Raw genomic sequence first — 18798 nt, 5'->3', positions numbered from 1 at the left:
CAGTCTGGATGATTGACTGATCTGGCCTTGTAATACCAACCGAAACAGTTTTGTTGTGCTGGTACTGCAAACGATTGAAAACAAGGGGAAACTACAGCCGTAATTTTTCAAGATGGGATGCAGCTCTACTGTATGATTAAATGAAGTGTCAGGAAGTCGTTCCTGAAAGTATTTGTGTGGAATGTAGCCATGTACGGAAGTGAAACATGGACGGTAAACAGTTTACACAAGAAGAGAATAGAAGCTTTAGAAATGTGGTGCTACAGAAGAATGCTGAATATTAGATGGGTAGATCACATAACTAATGAGGAGGTATTGAACAGAATTGGGGAGAAGAGGAGTTTGTGGCACAACTTGACCAGAAGAAGGGATCGGTTGATAGGACACATTCTGAGGCATCAAGGGATCGCCAGTTAAGTACTGGAGGGAAGTGTGGGGAGTAAAAATCGTAGAGGAGGAGCGAGAGATAAACACACTAAACAGATTCAGAAGGATGTAGGTTGCAGTAGTTACCTTGAGATGAAGATGCTTGCACAGGATGTAGTAGCAGGGAGAGCTGCATCAAACCAGTCTATGGACTGAAGATATTAACAACAACAATAAGGGGTGGACAGAAATCAAAACAGCTTCTGGTCACCTCGGAATGGATAAATACACGTCCTGTACGGTATTCTGGGGAACAGTGTAGCATTGTTCCTGCAAAACAGCGGCATGTTCAGGTAACGATGATGGAGATGGATAGGGGTTACACACCCTTCTGCCCAAAGTTGACAACAAAGGCTCAACAATATTGAGATCAGTGGCTGTGTTGGACAAGGTAGATGAGACAATTCATCCTCGTGCTCACAAACCTAGTTCTGGATCATACGGCCTATGTCAACCGGGACCATGGCGCCGTGGAACACATCATCATTGTTGAGAACAAACTTTCTACCATGGGATAAACATGATCTGTGCAAATGGTCACATAATCCTTGGCGGTAGTTCGGCCTTGCAGAGGAACCATGGGGCGCATGGAATACCATCACATGGTTTGCCAAATGATCGCCGAAGACCCGTTATCTTTGATTGTTTGGACGTAAGCTCGACCGGAAGTTGGGAAAAGTGTGAACAAGGATCATCCCATCAAATGACTTTCTCCCATTATTGTACTGTCCAGGTTTTATGGCTTCGGCACTACGTTTCTTGTTAGTGGCACTTGGGCCACCACTAAGTATTCCTGGAATTTCAGATCACCTTGCAATTTCCTGGTTATGGTGCCCCCCCCCCCCCCCCCCCCCTCATATCGTTTTGGCGCCTACAGGGTTCACGAGTGCGATAATAAGTACTGCAGTTACATTTGCAGTTGTCGTCCCTTTATTTTTCACCACGGTCCTTTTCAATTACCGTCTGTCAAGATCGCTCAGCTCACACTTCCGTCCGCGTTCTGAATTAGTGGGGAAAGTTTTTCCACTTGCCTCGTGTGCCGTCTAAGTGTTCGATACGGTGCCTGTTGAAACATGACACACTTGGCGTAGGTTAGTTAAGGAACCACTTGCCATACGAGTACCAACAATTTTCCCATGGTCGAGTTCACTTAGCTTCGACATAATGAACTCACGACTACACAGATCACTGCGCTAACCACGACAGACACTTTGACGATGTGAAGACAGGTACGTTTCGAGATCAAATACGACAGCACAACCTGCAGGGTTGGTGAGCATCTGCAAGGATGCATTTCTCGCTTTGTTTTATATTTTTGTTCACCCCTTGTACGAGTAGGGCAACGGCCTTGACCCGCTGGATACACCGGTTCCTGTCAGATCACCGAAGTTAAGCGCTGTCGGGCGTGGCCGGCACTTGGATGGTTGACCAGCCGGACCGCCATGCGCTGTTGCCATTTTTCGGGGTGCACTCAGCCTCGTGATGCCAACTGAGGAGCTACTCGACCGAATAGTAGCGGCTCCGGTCAAAGAAAACCACCATAACGACCGGGAGTTGGGTGTGCTGACCACACGCCCCTGCTATCCTCATCCTTAGCTGAGGATGACACGGCGGTCGGATGGTCCTGATGGGCCACTTGTGGCCTGAACACGGAGTGCTTGTACGAGTAGATTACTCCTCTGTGACAGAAGCACGGCTCTAAACCTTCCAGAGTGTACTGAATTTGGAACCCGTGAATCATTTCGGACGAATAACGGACCTGTCGTTTAAATGCCTCAGTGAATTTCCTGCTCTATCCGCGTCCGCTTCGCTCTTATTCCGCCTCTCTTAATCTAGCTCGATGTCAACGTGGCGCTAAAGCCCTGGCTGTGGTCCACCCCTTGCCGTCGCGGTAAGCGCCCCCGCCGCCCTCGGCTGAAAGCGGACAGAAGGCGCAGTGCCGGTCTCTTCCTGGCTGCGACTGCCGGCGCGTGACGCGAGCGCTGTAGACGGCGAGGCGCCGGCCGCGTCACGTGAAAGGCGGCGAGACCGCCGCGCAAAAACCAGCCGTCCGCGAAGGCCAAGGTGGAGGCGGCCGCTCTGCAGGCTGTGGGCGTCCCCCGACTCTCCCGCTGGCGCGCCCGCCGCCTCTCTCCCCTCACTTCCGCCTCTCGCTCCTCCACGACAGGAAGCTACACGAGCGAAGCAAAGCATCTCGTTTCCTAGTGCCCATTCACCTCGTGAAGCTTCCACCGGCGCCTCAACGGGTTTCTTCTGCCAAAAAATACGAAGGGTAGTCATCAAGTTTGAGTTACCACCTCGAGAGAATCAAGCTGCAACTACGGAGCTTGGTGATATTTATCCGTCAACGTTACACATGCATCCTTTTGTGTTGGCAGAAGAGCCAACACCGTGTTGCTAGAGAAGGCCGAAATGCACGCGTTAAGCTCACGCAGACTGGCGTGAGGTCTGGAACAATTAAAGGAGTTGAGTCTAATAAATAAAGTACGTAGTTGATGTAATACTTAACTTTATTCCATAATTGGTGAACATCGGTGTCACGGTACAGGCTTTATAAGATAGCCAGCAAAAGATAAATGGCGCCTTGCTAGGTCGTAGCAAATGACGTAGCTGAAGGCTATGCTAACTATCGTCTCGGCAAATGAGAGCGTATTTGTCAGTGTAGCTTCGCTAGCAAAGTCGGCTGTACAACTGGGGCGAGTGCTAGGACGTGTCTCTAGACCTGCCGTGTGGCGGCGCTCGGTCTGCAATCACTGACAGTGGCGACACGCGGGTCCGACGTATACTAACGGACCGCGGCCGATTTAAAGGCTACCACCTAGCAAGTGTGGTGTCTGGCGGTGACACCACACATCCCAACGATGGCTTACGTTGTATAAAGCCCACAAAAACAGCACGAGTGACTGTGAGACGTGCAGAATGAGCTACAGCATTATAGAGCAAGGACACCACCTTCTGGCACTTGATATTCACAGCCTCTCGTTACCTCGACTGCAGATTTCGGCTGTATGCTCCTGCGATGGTTTTCCCCTTACGAGCATAATCTGTCAACAACGCATCATGACAAGCTTAAAACACACTCAGCATCACCTTCTGCAATGAAGTTTCATCTCCAGCTTTTTCGGTGGTGGTGAGCCCATATGTTTCTATTGCTTTCTTTGCGCATTTTTTTGGGGAACATAGTGATATACATGGCACCCATCCAAGGTTAGAGAAGACATCTGGATTGGCCGCACACACCTGCAACATTTCCGCTGCGGCGCGCTTTCTGAATGTCTGTGAGCAGTCGGGAAACCAGCAGGCGGCGACCTTTGGTGTGTTCAGAAAGTCGTCCAAGGTGTTGAAAACTCATCCCTGACTGATTTTCATATTTCTATTATCACCTATATTTGGATAGGCATGTCTTGGAGCACCAGGCCTACCATTCCTTGTGCGATTCCCAGTTTTTCACAGAGAGGACGTCTGCCACTTCATTCTTCGTCATGCAGACATGTTGGAACACAATGGAAGCCTCTCCGCCACCTGCCACTATGTCATATAATGCTGAATTGTAGCTGTACAGTTTCTTCAACTCGTCATGGATTGTGGCAGCGTTCTACTCCTACAAATAAAATGAAAATTACCACATGCGCACTCCGCTTCATCAATGGGTTGCGTCATTTTCTTTTCTCACCCCCAGCGGCGTGCTACGGTACTGTGGCACTGCAGCCGTGTATCTCCGAACAAAGAATTAACTACGAAGCTTCTTTTTTCGGGTGATGATTTAAACTTGAAGACTCCTCCTCCTATTAATGTTGGAGCTGAGCATTTTGTGGTGTTAAAAGATGGTACTCGATGTATACCAGTTTTAAATCGCATTAGGTCGTAAAGACCCATTTCGATCTTAAAGTGATTTTTCGCCCCAAAATAAACGTCTGTGAAGATTAACGCTGTCTAGAAGCTCCTTCGTCTCCGTAAAAAATAAACGTCAAGTTTACGATATTGATCAAACGGGTAACAACCTCTAGCAAGTAACTTTGTTGTTCATTTGCATCATGTTACTTTGAGACCAGGCATGTTGTTTTGCAAGGAAAATAGCGTCGAGAAGAATATTATGTTATAAACTCTGACTATGAAATTTCTGGCGGAAAATTCCCAGTCATGCAATACGGCATGCTTCAATTTATTTAAATGTCCTGCATTCCTTCAGTCTGTTGCGAATCACCACTACTGCACAATTCAACATTAATTTGTCCAAACCGGCAAGGCGAAATGAAAATATGTTCGCGACTGACAAAAAATGAAATGAGCGTATGGTACTGGTGGCCTGGAGGCCCCATCCGGGGGGAGTTCGGCCGCAGAGTTGCAAGTCTTATTTCAGGTAACGCGACATTGCGCGACTTGCGAGTCGGTGATAGTGATAATGAAGACAGCACAACACCCACTTCACGAGTGGAGAAAACCTCCAACCCGGCCGGAAATCGAACCCGGGCCCGCTGCAAGGGAGGCAAACACGTTACCACTCAGCTAAGCAGGCGGACCTACGCGACGGACAACTGAATTTTATTGTGAAATTAACCACTAACGCGTTGTTTTTCTCTTAAACGAGGAAGCAGTGCATACAATCCGCGTTAAAACCACACGCTGTCTAGTCGCTGTACCAATCGGACGCTCATTAATGTCGCGCTCGGATTCGGTCCGGATCTCGTTCACACCTCTGTATCGCAATCCGGAACGCTGCGTGTTAGGGGACACGAGTAGGTCGCCCCTTTACTTACGATCACTTGTCAGTAACCTCGTTTCGCCGCCTGTAACTGTTTACGAAATGCCATGACAGTAGACGTTACGCGGTACGCGCTGTACGGAGCGCAGCCTTGGGAAACCTCTTTTGTGAGGGAAATTGGAGTGCGGCGGCGGTCGCCGTTACGTGTCAGCCGGAGCAAAACACTGGCCTGCGCGCCGCTGAGCCGCAAGGTGAATGAACAAGCAGGCGCCGCGCCGCGCCGCGCCGCCCCGGCCTCCAAGAGGTCGCGCCGATCTGCCGCTGACGGCCGCCGCGGGCTGTTTGGTGTTTACCGCCTCTACAGAGCCGCAGGCCGCAGCCGCCAGCCGGTTTACAGGTCGCCTCCGTAACAGTTCGGCTCTCGCAAGGTCTGCGAGCATCTGTTGCATCACCGGCTCGCTCGGCGTTCAGCCTCACGGTGAAAGCCGACTCTGCTTTCTGCTCTCGTTTCCATCAATCAGGAAGAAATACTAACGACAGCTCTCAAAACTGTGTCCAATGTGACGTAACGTTGTGTGCGGTCTTCTTGGTGATTTTGTCTAACTATGAAACTAAATGAAAGCCTGTTGCCGGCCGGGGTGGCCGAGCAGTTCTAGGCGCTACAGTCCGGAACCGCGCGATCGCTACGGTCGCAGGTTCGAATCCTGCCTCGGGCATGGATGTGTGTGATGTCCTTAGGTTAGTTAGGTTTAAGTAGTTCTGTTCTAGGGGACTGATGACCTCAGAAGTTAAGTCCCATAGTGCTTAGAGCCATTTTTTTTTTTGAAAGCCTGTTTGTGTTGTATCATACGCGTTTCACTTCTTTTTATTTGTCAAGTATTTTCAGTAGCCTGTCACACATATGTGTTTTATGAATATAGACGGTCCAGTCACATTACTACCGCCTATGATCGACGTCAACTTGCAGTAACCACTCACGAACGGCAGGCGGCAGCACTAGCAGTTGAGGGTATATGAATCGTGCCGAGGGGTTTTGAGGCGCTAAAAACAAAGCAGTCCTTGTAGTAATGCGAAAACGGAGTAATTTACCCGACGTTCGATAGGGCACGATCATTGGCTATCGGGCCAAGGGTGGAAACGTTCCCGAAACGGTAAGTTTGTAAACCACTCGCGAGCCGCCGTAGTTAAAGTACACGGTGGTGACAAGAGTGATGGGGTACCTCCAAATATCGTTTCGGACCTCCTTTTTCCCGGCGTTGTGCAACAACTCGACGTGAAATGGTCTCAACAACTCGTTGCAAGTCCTCTGCAGAAATGCTGAGCCACGCTGCCTCTATAGTCGTCCATAATTGCGAAAGTGTTGCCGGTGCAGGATTTTGTGTACGAACTGACCTCTCGATTATATCTCATAAATGTTCATTCGTGACGGGTGATCTGGATGGTCAAATATTCGCTCGAATTATCCAGAACGTTCTTCAAACCAAACGGGAACAACTGAGACCCGCTGGCATGGCGCATTGTCATCCACAAAAATGTTATCGTTCTTTGGTAACATGAGGTTCATCAAAGCCCGCAAATGGTCTCCTAGTAGCTGAGGAAAACTGCTTCCAGTCAATGATCGGTTCAGTTTGACCAGAAGACCCAATCTATTCCACATAAAAACAGCCCTCATTATTATGGAGCCAACAACAGCCTGCACAGTGCCTTGTTGACAACTAGCCCGCATCTCGTGGTCGTGCGGTAGCGTTCTCGCTTCCCACGCCCGGGTTCCCGGGTTCGATTCCCGGCGGGGTCAGGGATTTTCTCTGCCTCGTGATGGCTGGGTGTTGTGTGCTGTCCTTAGGTTAGTTAGGTTTAAGTAGTTCTAAGTTCTAGGGGACTTATGACCACAGCAGTTGAGTCCCATAGTGCTCAGAGCCATTTGAACCATTTTTTTTGTTGACAACTTGGGTCCATGGCTTCGTCGGGTCTGCGCCACACTCCAAACCGATCATCAGCTCTTACCAACCGAAATTGTGACTCATCCGACCAGGCTACAGTTTTCCAGTCGTCTAGAGTCCAACCAATAAAGTAACGAGCCCAGGAGAGGCTCTGCAGTTGATACATTCTTAGCAAAGGCACTCGCATCGGTGGTCTAGTGCTATAGCTCATTAACGCCAAATTTAGCCGCACTGTTCAAAAACAATGTGTGTAATATTATGGGACTTAACTGCTAAGGTCACCAGTCTCTAATCTTAGACACTACTTAACATAAATTATCCTAAGGACATACACACACACCCATGCCCGAGGGAGGACTCGAATCTCCACCGGGATCAGCTGCACAGTCCATGACAGCCGCACTGTCCTAAGGTAATGTTCATTTACGCTCCATATTGATTTCTGTGGTTATTTCACGCAATGTTGTTTGTCTTTCAGCACTGATAAATTTACGCAAACTATGCTGCTCTCGCTCGTTAAGTGAAGGCCGTCTGCCACTGCGTTGTCTGTGATGAGGGGTAATCACTGAAATCTGGTATTTGCGACCCACTCTAGACACTGTGGATCTCGGAATACGATTTCCCATGCTTCTAGCTCCAACTGCCATTCAGCGTTCAAAGTCTGTTCATGCCATCGTGCGACTGTAATCATGTCGGATACCTTTTCACATGAATGATCGAAGTAAAAATGACATCTCCATTAATGCATCGTCCTTTTATACGTTCTCTACGCGATACTGCTGCCATCTGTATATGTGTATATCGCTATCAAATGGTTCAAATGGCTCTAAGCACTATGGAACTTAACATCTGAGGTCATCAATCCCATAGACTTAAACGTAACTAACCTAAGGACATCACATATATCCATGCCCGAGGCAGGATTCGAACCTGCGACCGTAGCGGTGTATGGCAAAATGCGGTCATCCATAACTGGCGCCGAGGCAATGGCAGTGGATCGGTCCATAAATGACAGTGGTGAATGACAGCTGTGTAAGATTTATACTGGCCTTCCGCGGCCACTGTCACATTCAATATTTTTCTGGGTTTGTGACCGCACTGTCAATATATATAAAACTACCGACGTTTCGGTTCCTGTTGCAAGCGACCTTCTTCAGGGTGTTTTTGCTTATTTAGACGTGCTAATGTTGAGCAACTGACCGCCAAGAGGAACCAAGGGGTTGGCTACCAACAGTGTCTCCTCAACGACCGTTCAGCGAATGTTGAGCGGTACGGGCTTCCGCAGCAGCCACCCGGCTCATGCAGCCATGCGGACTGGTGTTCATCAGCGACGAAGGCTAGAATTTCCTCACCAGTACCGCAACTGGACGTCCACTGAATGGCGACATATGGCCTATTTGGATGACTGATACTTTATAATCCATCGGACAGATGGCATTTGGAATGTAAGGAGTGAAACGATTGAAAGCAAACACCCTGTAACAGTCGTTGGGAGGGTCCAGACTGGAGGTCATTCTCTGGCTGATCTCGTCATTTTGGAAGCCAGAATGGCTCAAATGGCTCTGAGCACTATCGGACTTAACGTCTGAGGTCATCAGTCCCCTAGAACTTAGAACTACTTAAACCTAACTAACCTAAGGACATCACACACATCCATGCCCGAGGCAGGATTCGAACCTGCGACCGTAGCTGTTGCGCGGTTCCGGACTGAAGCGCCTAGAACCGCTCGGCCACCACGGCCGGCGCCAGAATGGATCAACACAAGTATGCATCAGCCCCTGGGGACCATGACCACTCCTACCTCAAGTTTCTTTTTCCTCGACAGGATACCATCTACCAGCGGGACAATACAATGCGTCACACAGCTCGCAATGTATGTGCATGATTCGAAGACCATCACGATGAGTTTACCGTACTCCCCTGGCCACCAAACTCCTGGATTTAAACCCAATCGAGAGTATGCGAGACCACCACGATCGGGCTGTTCGCGCCAAGGATCCCCAACACAGAAACCCAGCGCAGTTGACCACGGCATCGGAGTCGACATGGCTCCATATGCCTGTCTGTGCTTTCCAGAACCCCACTGACTCTTTCTGCACGTCTCACAGCACTGCGCTGCGCTGCTTTTGAAAGCTGGTCACATTAATATGGCTAGACAGTGTAGTAACAACGTTACAAAATGATTACAGGTATTATTATTATAAGTTACGCGGTTTCTTCTTATTCTCTTTTTATTAGATGAGCAACAACTTTTTGGCACTAGGTGCTGGTTCTTCTCATAATTTTGTGATCTTGTTATTCCACATATCGTCCTGGAGTTGTCCTTAGTTGGCCTGCGTACACCAGGAAAACCATTTTTGGACGTTTTTGTGAAACATTTTAGTTGAACACTTCACTTTCACCGCTCGCTGTGTGCTCGAAAAACGTCGAAAATCGGACGTCCTGATGTACGCAGGCACACTAAGTACAGTTCCAAGACGACACATGTGGATTGATAAGATCACAAAATCGCGAGACAGACTAATTAGTAATTTAACCTGCAAAGGAGGTACGTCCTCCTACTCGCTTGTCGTCTTTACATTCGCAACAACAGTAAAACTTGAAACTAAAGATATGTTGTTGTCACAGCAACAGTACTCGTACGATTTCAGCGTTATTTTCCAAGTATAAATCTCTGCAGATTTTTGACTGGTCACGAAGGCCACAATCTGGCCGCCCCGATGCGTTTCATTTTCTTCCAAGGACTATGCATATAATTCTTTCAAGTGGCGATTCAGACCTGTGTGAGACGGTATTAACCCCATTACTGTTCTTTTCGAATACTGTACGTATCAGAAACCTACGGATTGCAGAGACAAGCGCTATTTTGAATACTTGGTTTCTAAATCTGTCTCATTCTCGTTTCACTGTAACGTGTAATGCTCTGACACTAATACAATGGTGTGGTTACGTAGCAAGACGGAGACATCGCGCAGAACCACTAGAAGCGAAAAAAATAGAATAGGTTATAGCAACAGTACCAAAGGCACTATTTTCTTTACACACACACACACACATACATCCACACACACACACACACTATGATGTGACTGAGAAAGGTGGCGCAGTGCACACTGGACTTGCATGCAGGAGGACGACGGTTCAAATCCGCGTCCGGTCCGGCCATCCAGCTTTAAGTTTTCTACGATTTCCCTAAATTGCTCCAGGCAAATTCCACGACGATTCCTTTGAAGGGGCACGGTCGATTTGCCTCCCTATCCTTCCATTCTGAGCGTGTGCTCCGTCTCTAATGATCTCGATGTCGACGGGACGTTAAATCTTAATGTCCCCCTTGCCTGACATGTGAAACATACTATGACGTCCATCATGAGACACGACTTCCGTCGAGATCTTCGTCACCGTAAACTCTTATTTACCTCGTCGAAGAAGAATAGAGCCAACTTCACACGTTGCTCTGGTCTTCAGCGCCTGGGAGGCCAGCTACCAGCTACACCGGTTGTCACGTGAAACAGCAGAAGCAGTTAACGCGACCCTGAGGAAGTCGAGCAGAGCATCTACTACGCAATAACAAAAGCGCTTAGAAGCTATACGACTCACAGCAGTTTTCCAACAAGCTCTACGTTCTAGTGATCCAAGGTATAGGATTAATGTTTTGGAGAAACGTGTTCAGTATCCCACTTACGTTTCATGAGACATGCGGAACAGCTGTTCAAAAGAATTTTCCATAACTGCGGTGATTGTAGTTGACCTCCATCCGTGGTATTTTTGATTGTGGAGTCATATATGCAGCCCGACGTTGGATGACAATATTAGTTGTCTAGTGTATTTCTCCCCTTCGCCCCGCCCCCAGCCACACTAGTGTATTGTAAAATTCTAGACAAGCTAAATTTTTTTTGGTAACAGTCGGAATGTAACATTGTGATCACATAGCTGAAGTAGAAATGACATATGTTCTTGAAAAATCTATACAAGTATTTGACTGCTAAACTGCAGCTGTTAAATTTTTGCTACGCGTATACAGTCTTAGAACGGGAGTTAACTGTACTTCGCAAAGCTATTGTTCATTTGAATATAGTTTTTATTAAGTTAGACAGAAGTTTGTTCAGGCCTGCGTCAAAATAATGATAATAATCGAAGTTCTGGAACTTAAAACCACCAGTAACATCTTCTGTAGTTTAGAACTTATAACGTAAACTTTAGCAATAACTGCTCTTATTACACTTTATGCAGCCCAATGATTCACAAAGTGCGTAACTATTAACGTGTTCGGCCACTATTTGCGCGAATTAAAGCATTTATCTTGGGGGATGGCTTTACACAAATTTCAGATATAGTAGTTGTAAAATTTCTTCACACTCTTCGCTTCAGTATGACGAATAGCTTCTGGGTTTTTGGACAAATTCATCTGCCATACAAACCACGCTCTGTTTCATTCTAAAGACAATCAGCGTGGTCCAGGTTGGAGTTTTTAGCAGGACGGAAGAGCAAAAGCTCATGAATTTCTTCGAACTATTATGCAGTGATCCTTGCTTGGTGTGTGAGATCATTATCAGGCTGATAGATTAAAGCTTCAACGATTCTTGACCGTTGCCATAGTACGGATAGCCTGCTGTTAACCAAATATTTTTCATAGCACCTGCGTCCACCTTACCATCTACCAAATTCGAGCTTCGAGTCTAAACCACTAAAAAATGGTTCAAATGGCTCTGAGCACTATGGGACTCAACTTCTGAGGTCATTAGTCCCCTAGAACTTAGAACTAGTTAAACCTAACTAACCTAAGGACATCACACACATCCATGCCCGAGGCAGGATTCGAACCTGCGACCGTAGCGGTCTCGCGGTTCCAGACTGCAGCGCCTAGAACCGCACGGCCACTTCGGCCGGCTAAACCACTAAAACACCATTTAACAAGTTTTATTTACCGTCACCGCATAGTCAAGTAGTTACCTTCCCCAAGACACCCGTCAGCTTCAAATCCCCCCTTAAGAGTGAATAGCTTCCACCGTGACTCATAAATGAATAAAATCTTTTTAAACTTCTCCGTATAACCAACTGCTTCTGAGAACCAGAACGACTACCTGAGAGAGAGCGCGCAATCGCCTCGATGTGCAGTTCTGACCTTTGCACCTGATAAGTTTGACAAAGGTGTTTGACTGTTTGCTCGTACAGCATGCTTCTGAGTTTGGCGGCCCGTAAAGTTCTATTATTCACGCCTGCTGTGTGTATCTGAGCTTCCCTGACATCTCCACTCCACAATGACATCTCTAACACTAGACGTGCCCCTATGAAACTAGTATGACATCTCCCTGATGGATGGCTGGAACGTATGACTTACTATCGTTTGCTCAATCCACCTCGCTCAACTTTCCCTATCATAGAATGGACCCATGCACAGCCAAATATCCAACAGAGCGCATTCGTTCAATCACACCTTCATTTATTCACACATCATATTCTGTAAATTATATGATGAGGGGGATTCTTCAAGGTTGTGGAATGGGCCCACATTACATATTAAGAGACAGCAACAAATTAAGAGAGTTGCTAATCTACTCCACTCACTTAATACATTACTTTACGTATATCAGAAGAAAACTGCTGTTTCGGAAAAAACCAGAGCTCCCTCTCTTGCACTAGCCGACTGCTGTTGTCATACAATACTTCAAAGTAAAGATTTATGTAACTTCATAGCTACTGCTATTAGCTGTGTGCAAATAAATAAATTGTAGGAGGGGCCAACGTTTTACGTTGTTTTTGAATACATTGGAATTTTCAGTTACTTGCCTAATGTTTACCGGTAACTTCTGACCAGGATACAACGCTCCATTCTGGAACATAGATGGGGAAGTATTGTCTACAGTGATTTATTTTTAATTTGTAGCGTTGTGTTTGTGAATAGCTCAGTTCATCCTAAATCCGCTGCATTTACTAACCTTAAGTACCATTAACCCTAGGTCTTTCTGCAAAGTATAACGGGTAAAAGTGTAGGTGACTGAGGATGGTCTACCACAAAACATTTCATCAGTATTTATGTCATTTGCTGAGCAATAATTATAGCCATTACAAGTCGTATATTTTCAGGTTGGGTAGGACATGTGGCAGGTAACGACCTTGCCGTAGTGGATACACCGGTTCCCGTGAGATCACCGAAGTTAAGGGCTGTCGGGTGTGGTCGGCACTTGGATGGGTAACCATCCTGGCCGTCATGCGCTGTTGCCATTTTTCGGGGTGCACTCAGCCTCGTGATGCCAACTGAGGAGCTACTCGCCCGAATAGTAGCGGCTTCGGTCAAGAGTACTATCATGACGACTGGGAGAGCGGTGTGCTGACCCCACGCCCCTCCTATCCACATCCTCCACTGAGGATGACACGGCAGTCGGATGGTCCCGGTAGGCCACTCGTGGCCTGAAGACGGAGTGCTTTAGTAAATGTGGCAATAGCAAGCCATTTATGTTTATTTTCCCCTGCGCAGTAGGTCATGTGTTAAAGTGTGGACGCATGGACGCAAAACAGATAGTGTCAAGCGTAGTCCACTTAATGGTAAAGTTCGTCTGTTCAGAAAGCATTTGGTCATAAAGTTTGTGACGTATATGTGAGAAGATTATTCGATGCTAAGAAAAAACGAACACACTGATGTGTTTACATGCTAAGGTACCACATATAAAAATATCTGCACTTATATCCGTTACATTCTGTATTTATTTTTTAATTTATCGACTTTCAGAGTGTGCCCATTAGCCATGTCAACATTGGAAATGTTATACTACAGTTTGTTTTGACAATTCAGAGTATACGTTAGTTCAAATCTACATAGGTATAACAGATCCTGACGTAAAACAAATTTTACGTCCACAGTATACTGAAACGAGTAAACGAGACGAAAATGTAACACAGGATAGACAAACGAAATAAACTGTAAAAATCCCACTTGAAACACAATAACGAATGATAAAACACTATTAGTAAACTGTTGGGATATTCCTCAGTCAACTCATATCAACGACTATGTATCTAAATTAACAATAAAATATCATTTTGTTTATGCTGTAAGAACTATTTCAGAAGCTGCGAATAGAGAATTTAATATTTGTGAAGGTCTATAAATAACATATAGGAAGAACATGAGGACAGTATACAAAAAATAGATTTTGGTATTGCAGCCATATCTACAGATACACAGTATTCAGACACAGACACATACACATAGGCGATACATAATTACATACATTTATTGACTGAGCGTTCCATACCCTGCTGAATGGCACGTGGGAATATGGTGAGTTATTGTGTTTTGGTCTTCCTCCTGCAAGATACATGGCTATCAACTTTACACGATATTCTTACTGCACACTTCTGTAGAACTAATACTTATCTGATCTTAGCTGCATTGTCTCGGGTACTATACTAGCATTGGGTGTAAGTATGCAGGCCAACACAGTGATAGAGATTTCGAAGTACAAATCAAACAAAACGGAGCGTTTTTGGCTAAGTTACCGACGCGCTGCTGTCACCTCATGCGTCTGGAAACATGGAACAACATAACATCCAAATGATGAAATACACTTCTCCATCCACATTTTCACTGCATATAGCCATAATCTGGCAAGAAGTTACAAACAAGACCATGATGGGGAAATAAGCTTTTCTAAAGTTTACTTTGCGGCGGACAATCCACGCACACTGCACGAGCTAGTTCCAGAAAAAAATGTGAAGTATCAACAGGTGTTCACTACCTCTTTCACAACAGCAACCGTAGGGAACTTCTAAAACCAGTTAGGTGTAGAAAGATTGTAAAGGAAATGTAGTCCAGACGAGGACTGTCGTCAAGACTTCTTCCGGTTTCATATTATCAGAAATGCTCCCTCACGCAGACTCAGACAATAATTCACGGTTTAAACGACCTGGCACGCTGCCTTACTCCGCGGTAGATTGCTGGCGCACTCTCGTGTTGTCCTCGCCCTACCTAGGAAGGACGACGAGACACTTGCACATAATTATCAGCGGTAATGTGGGCCGCTGGAGCAGGCAGCAGCTAGCTGGGCGCAAAGGCTGCCAACATTTGCTTCTCACTGTTTGCTCCTCAGCCAGTATACCACACAACCCATTATATCCTTAGTTTCCTTAACCCCAGTTGTATACGTAGTAAATTATTTCACATGGCAGGAGAATCGAGTTATTTTACTCGAAGGTATCAGACACAAACTCTATATTATTTTGAAATATTTTTCTTCCCAACGTTGTCCTGATGGTTGACTATGAAAAAAATCTGCGAACTGTGCTGCTTTTCTTTAAGCAATTTCTGATTCCATTGCCAAGTCTATGTAGGCTGGAAGGCAATTTGTGTATTTTATAAAACCAAATTAAAATGACGATTTATTCATCAAGGTTTATTCACTTCACTAACAGATACGTGGTTTCTACAATATCGTCATGCCTTTCTGTTGCTACTTTTGTGAACGTTTAGCAAATTATTCTTAACAGCAGAATGAATTTTTAGTTAGAAAGGTTTGATACATTTCTTTGATATCAAGTTTTGTCTGATACTTTTACATTTCATTTATCAGTTTTAACCACTGCCAATCATGCTTCGGAAGGACTAACGTAAAGATTGGGACATGCACTGTCAGAAAAAAAATGAAACATCACCAAGGACAATGTAACTTTATTAGCAAATAGGGTGACAGCAGTTCGTCATTGTAGGATTATATGATAACAAATTCATACCAAACGAAACACACGTGGCACAGCAAAAAGTGCCCAAACAGTTGCTCCAGTACACAGTGTACCCTCCCCCCACCCCCGCCCCCCTCTGACGGTAACGCAAGCAGGTATTCTTCTAGCATGCAAACAATGTCGAAGGTACCGAACGGAATTCTGCGATAGACTGTCCCAAGCATCTTGTGCCTTTTGTTGTAATTCGGTAATGGTTCTTGCAGGCCCTGAAGAACGAGTAAGTTCCCGCTTAATTATGTCCCATTCACGTTCAATTGGCGAAAGATCTGGTGATCCTGACGACCAGGGTAGTTTCTGTAGACCACGAAGAGCACGTTGCGTCGCACCAGTCGCAAGTGGATGTGCGTTATCCTGCTGAAAAAGTATATCACCTTCCTGGTGAAGAAATAACTAGCACAGCCTGTGCATTATAGGGGGGACTGGTTACTTTACCCTGCAGAGCCACCAAATGTGACAGCGAGTTGTAACTGATGCTCCCCACCCCCACCCCCACACCGTGAAGCATGTGTGTCGTGTATAGTAGGCGAATGCACTCTGGAGTAGGCACCTCACCAGGTCTACGTCTACGCCCTACATATGTACTAACTTCATTCGCATACAGACAGAACCTGCTATCACCACTTAACACAGCAGAGCGCCATTCCAGTCTCTAGTCAACTCTTTGAAGACACCAGAGTAGCCACGCTTGGCGGTGTAGTGCTGTCAATGGTAGCCTGGCCAGAGACACACATTTTCTTACACAGAGGTGACAAGTAATGGGATACTTCCTAATATCTGTGGCCCGCTGACATACCGCATCGTCATCCATAAAAATTCCATCGCCGTTTGCTAACATGATGTTCATGAATGGCTGCAGGTGGTCTCCAAGTAGCCGAACTTAATCATTTCCAGTCAATGATCGTTTCAGTTGGACCAGAGAACCCACTCCCATAAAACACAACCCATACCATTACGGAGCCACCACCAGCTTGCACAGTGCCTTGTCGACAACTTTTGTTTATGGCTTTGTGGGGTCTGCGCCACTTTCGGACCCAACTATCAGCTCTTACAAACTGAAATTTGGACTCATCTGACCAGACCACGCCTTTCCAGTCGTGTAGGGTCCAACCAATGAAGTCACGAGCCCAGGTGAGGCGCTGCAGGCTATGTTGTGCTGTTAGCAAAGGCGATTGTCTATTGTCATAGTTCATTAACGCCAAATTTCACCACTCTATCCTAATGGACACGTTCGTCGTAAGTCCCACCTTGATTTCTGCGGTTGCATCACGCATTATTGGTTGTCTGTTAGCACTCACAACTGTATACAAACGCCGCTGCTCTCAATTGTTAATTGGAAGTCGTCGGCCACCGCTTTGTCGGTGTTGAGACGTGATCACTCAAATATGGTATTCTCGGTACACTCTTGACGCTGCGGTTCTCGAATATTGAATTCCCTAAGGATTTCTGAAATGAATGGCCCATGCATGTAGCTCCAACTACCATCCGCGTTCAGAGTCTGTTATTGCCGTTGTGCGGCCATAATCACGTCGGAAATCTTTCCACGTGAATCACCTGAGTGTAAATGACAGTTCTGCCAATGCGCTGCCCTTTTATATCTTGTGTTCGCGATACTACCGCCATCCGTATGTGTGCATATCGCTATTACACCTCAGTGTAGTCCTGCTGAAGGCAGATGGTCCCACTGGTCCCAGATCAGACAACAGGTGCAGCATCAGCTCGGATTTCGCTCCTGGATTATATTGAGTCTGCCACGTGCTGGTCGCACAATGCGTCGAGCTACACGCGTGTCTGTTCTCCACTGACGTCCAGAACCTGGTCTGCAGGACAATCCGCTCACGCAGCCTGCACGCCAGACGGGAACTCGCGTTAAACCACAGACACAACACTAAACTGGGAAATGAATTTAAAAAATAATATTTAATTGCAGGTATTGTAATAACAAAAAATTTCATTCTTTGTAAATATTTTCACCATTTTTTGACTAAACGATTAATTATTGATACTTCTGGTACTTGTTATAAAACGGCAACGAAGTGCAAAAATCCGAACTCGATAAAGGAATATCAAAATGAAAGTTATAAATCAACAAAGCTAAGAAGGATAATCGTAAGATATATTGCGTGTGTATTATCGGAATGTGGTGTTTCCCCGCAGAAAAGAGTGGAAAAAAGTACATAATGACTTAATATTACGAGAATTTTTGTGCGATCTATTGGCTTTCCAGTGTCTATTAATCACTGAAGACCCAAAGAAACTGTTACACCTGCCATAGACGCAAAAGTGCCGCAACACGACGTGGGGTGGATTCCACTAATGTGTCAAGTGGCGTTGGAGGGAATTGACACCATGAATCCTTCAGAGCTGTCAAATAATACGAAAGAGTACGAGGGGGCATATCCCAGATATGCTCAATAATGTTCATGTCTGGGGCGTTTGCTAGCCAGCGTAAGTGTTTAAGCTCAGAAGAGTGTCCCTGACGCCACTCTGTACCAATTCTGGTCATGTAGGATGTCGCATTGTCCTACTGAAATTGCCCAAGTCCGTCGGAATGCACAATGGATATGAATGGATGCAGGTGATCAGACAGGATGCTTGCGTACATGTCAGCTGTCAGACTCGTACATAAAAGTACCAGGGGCCCCATTTCACTTCAACTGCACACGCCCCACACCATTACAGAGTCTCCACCAGCTTAAATAATCCCCTGCTGACATGCAGGATCCATAGATTTATGAGGGTGTCTCCATACCCGTACATGTTCATCCACTCGATACAACTGCAAACGATACTCGTCCGACCAGGCAACATGTTTCCATTCATAAACAGTCCAATGTCGGTGTTGATGGGCGCAGCCGAGGCGTAAAATTTTGTGTCGTCCAGTCATCAAGGGTACACGAGCGGGCCTACGGCTCCGAAAGCCCATAGCGATGATGTTTCGTTGAATGGTTCGCACGCTGGCACCTGTTGATGACCCAGCATTGGAAATCTGCAGCA

General features: G+C 46.2%; 1 protein-coding gene across 1 annotated transcript in view; it reads left to right on the top strand.

Annotated features, from left to right (window-relative positions):
* Window positions 1-18798, top strand: part of LOC126157560 (uncharacterized) — a 203785-nt gene that overhangs the window by 57087 nt on the left and 127900 nt on the right. The window lies entirely within an intron of this gene.

This window comes from Schistocerca cancellata, chromosome 2, assembly GCF_023864275.1.
Source record: "Schistocerca cancellata isolate TAMUIC-IGC-003103 chromosome 2, iqSchCanc2.1, whole genome shotgun sequence".
Lineage (NCBI taxonomy): Eukaryota > Metazoa > Arthropoda > Insecta > Orthoptera > Acrididae > Schistocerca > Schistocerca cancellata.
This window is presented reverse-complemented; position numbering and strand designations above follow the sequence as displayed.